The sequence below is a fragment of the Mus caroli genome, chromosome 17 (genome assembly GCF_900094665.2).
Source record: "Mus caroli chromosome 17, CAROLI_EIJ_v1.1, whole genome shotgun sequence".
Classification (NCBI taxonomy): Eukaryota; Metazoa; Chordata; class Mammalia; order Rodentia; family Muridae; genus Mus; species Mus caroli.
In genome coordinates this window covers 38,232,458-38,236,315 of record NC_034586.1, presented here as the reverse complement: position 1 = coordinate 38,236,315, position 3,858 = coordinate 38,232,458, and positions in this window count along the sequence as shown.

Genomic DNA, 3,858 nt, shown 5'->3' with positions numbered 1-3,858 from the left:
AATGGGAGGGTAGGGAAGTGGGGGGCGCTATGGGGGACTTTTGGGATAGCATTGGAAATGTAATTGAGGAAAATATGTAATAAAAAAAAAAACAATGAAAAAAAAAAAGAAATTATATTCAATAAGTGGTTCTGGTCTCACTGGATGCCTACATGTAGACAAATGCAAATAGATGCATATTTGTCACTCTGAACAAAATCCAAGTCCAAGTGGGTCATAAACCTCAACATAAACCAGAGACCTTGGATATAACAAAAGAGAAAGTAGTGAACAGCCTTGAACACATCTCCGCAGAAAACAACTTTCTGAATATAGCACCAACAACTCAGGCAGTAAAATCAGCGCTTAATAACCTGGACCTCATGAAACTGAGTAGCTTCTGTATGACAAAGAACACCATCAATAGGACAAAACAGTGACCTACAAAATGATCCGCACCAAAGAGATAATTTTCTGGCGACCTCACTGGACAAAAAAAGATGTGGGTTTGGGTGATATATATCATGATATCATATACCTGAAGAATCACTAGTAACTACCTTTGACTAATTTAGCTATATTTTTGTTGTAAATCCATACCTGATCAGAAGAAACACCATAGGGAAGAAAGGTTTAATTTGTTGTACAGTCTGAGAGGAAGCATTCCATCAACACAGGGGTGGTTTGGCAACAGGAGTACAAATGCAGCTGGTAGCAGGAAATCTGTAGTTAGAAAAGAGAGAATGGACAGGAAGTGAGATGAGCTGCTAAAACTCAAAGCTTGTCTCCAACAACCTACTTCCTTTTAGGAGGCCCAACATCTTAAAGTTCTGATAAACATCCAACAGAGGACTATCAAAGGGCTAAGAAGTGTTCAAATACCTGAACCTCTGGGCATATGTTTGCATTTAAGCCACAAAATCTCAAACTTCAACTCTGGTAACTCTGCACTTTATAGACTGATGCTTAGCTTAATTATCAAGATTGAAAGGCTTTCTGCATGTTGAGGTTTTTCTGTATTGCTAACCCCACATGTTGCCATGAGCATCCTGAAGGAAACAGTAATGTCTTGCATTTTATATTTCCTCTTACCTTCTACTCAGCCTAAGTGTTAATATTTGGGGGGGTTATAGATGGGGAATAGTGAAAGGAAAAAATTGCACAGAGAAATGCCCTGTGCAGGATATATGTTGTCCATATAGAGGTACAGTACTAGAGACTTTCCTTGCTAGACTCCATATAATTCTCTACAAATTTAAAGTGATATTATATAAATTCATTTTACATGTCATCTAAATATTGCAACTTTATGGTTTTTGTAGGTACATGCAACTTTACCATCCTGTTCCAGGCAAGAAACATCATTCTCCATAAGGAAACCAAATAATCTACAAATTTCATCACATATTGTTATTTAAGGTGTAGAGAATCATATGTGATAGCCATGCTTTCTATTTAGAGTGGGTTTATTTAACATGTTAAAAGACAAGCTCAAAACAGTAAAATTAAACAGCAGATAGACAGAAACAGCTGAGAGAGTAAGAGAAAAACATACTGAGTGCTCACAAGATGAGTGACAACTGGGGTATCCTGACTGAAAGCAAATAAATGTATCATTTTCAAATCATGGGCTTACAACAGTCAGCTGAAATTGACTAGAGATGCTCCACCAAAGTAGTTGGGTTAAGAGCATCACAGCTGAGCAGGGCTTCCCTTTGTAATAGGCTTCTAAGTAAAAGAACAAATGGTAATAAATAAATATTATCAACAAAACAGGTGCCTACCATCATCCAGCAGAAGCCAGCTGGGGGAGTGCTGAAACAATCCTGCTGGCTTTCCTTGATCAGAATGTGAGAGCAGAGCAGAGCCTCCCTTTCCTACTGCAGGCAATTTTATAGGATAGACAACAATAACCTCTTTAGGAAACAAATGACCTTCCAGCCAAGAACACCATGTTTTGTAGCACCTGTAGCTGCTTGCTGTTTTCAGTTTTCCTTGTAGCAGACTTGGCAGACAGTATGCCCCCAGAGAGACCATCCTCCATTTAAATATCCATTTTTAGTACGTTAAAATAGCGCATGACAACTTACCAATATAATGTGAATTACAGATATTACTGAAGATCAATAGGTTTGGCAAGGCATTTCTTTTTCAGCTGATAACAGTGACCTAACTCAAATATTTAAGGCATAGAAGGTCCTTTTATAAATATCTTAGGCTTGTATCAAACAGAGCTCATGGTAAGTGAAATACTGTATACAAAGTTTATGTTACTAAAAACAGTATAAAAATACTCAAAAGTACTCATGGGCATCTCTGGATACAATTAAACTGAAAAAAAAAATGCCTAAAACAAGAGAGACCTTTTATTTGGTTCTCAGCACCATAAAAGTTTATAAAAACAAAGGGATAGTTATTTGATTTTTTTGTAAAAGTGGTTAATGTTATGAAAGAATAGGCTCATATTTTACAGAGATGATACTTGCATTTGTTTGCATTTTTTTTTTTGGTTTGGTTTTTTGAGACAGGGTTTCTCTGTATAGTCCTGGCTGTCCTGGAACTCACTTTGTAGACCAGACTGGCCTCGAACTCAGAAATCCACCTGCCTCTGCCTCCCAAGTGCTGGGATNAAAGGCGTGTGCCACCACGCCTGGCCTGTTTGCAAATTTTTAAATATCACTGTGTATTTATGCAAGAAAGATAGATTCTAAGGGAGTATACATCAAGGCTATGAATCAGAATCCTGCCAGCACCTGGTGATCTCCCAATTGTTCTTTCATGAGATAGTGTGTGTCCTTCTACTAACTAACATTTTAAAATGTTGAGGAAACCTTGCTTTGTACACAGGCATTTTTCTTTCTTCTAAAAAGGCCTCAATGGAAGACTGTGATTAGTATTAATATAGCAAACACTTTTCTCTAAAAATAGTAAATAAATACTTGGATGGAATAAATTAGTGTCTTCACTTAATGACTTCTTGTTAATAAATAATGTTAAAGTAATTATTAGGTCTGTTGCCTGTTCTGAGTGGTAGAACATATGTGTGAGCCTGTGAAAATTGTAAAGTGATCTGCCCCATCTCTCTCTTTTACACACACACACACACACACACAGAGAGAGAGAGAGAGAGAGAGAGAGAGAGAGAGAGAGAGAGAGCAAGTATATCTTATTACTCACATATTTCACATGGAAAACCTGAGAACTGAAAAATGAATATAATATATGATGACCCTCCTCATAAATTCATGTAGCTTAGATGGAATGTTGTTGTGAATTGTATCCAATCTTGTGTTATTTACTTGTGCCATAAGCAACTTATTTCAATACATGTCTGGTATTGAGGAATTCAACAAGGACAAAGGTCTCAGCTTCCAATAGTTTTAACAAAAAAATATAGACAATGAAGAAATATCTAAGACCATAAGAAAACTTTTAAAGGAAATTTCAAAGTGTTCTTTAAGTGAATAGTACTAGTCTAAAGGGACTTATAGATCATAGGAAATTATATATATGGCAAAATACTGTTCAATATGGCACTGGAAGAGCATGGAAATTAGAATAAAAGTTATCCTGGAGATGTCTAAATCTAAGGTAGCAGAAAGAAGTATAAGTTTATGCAATACTATAGAATGAGTATGAGATCAGGTAGTGTCAGTATGAGGTTACTGGGTGAGAAGGTCTCTCACTGTTAATTTGATGCAACCCCTTGAGAGAAAGCTTACTTGAGGACTGACTTGATCAGAATACACTGTCAGCCTGTCTGTGGGGTTTTTCTTGATTACTAGTAGATTTAGGAGGGTCCAGCTTAAGGTGAGCACTGACATCACTGGACAGGTGGACCTGTGCTCTAGCTGCATATGTATCGAAAGATGGCCTAGT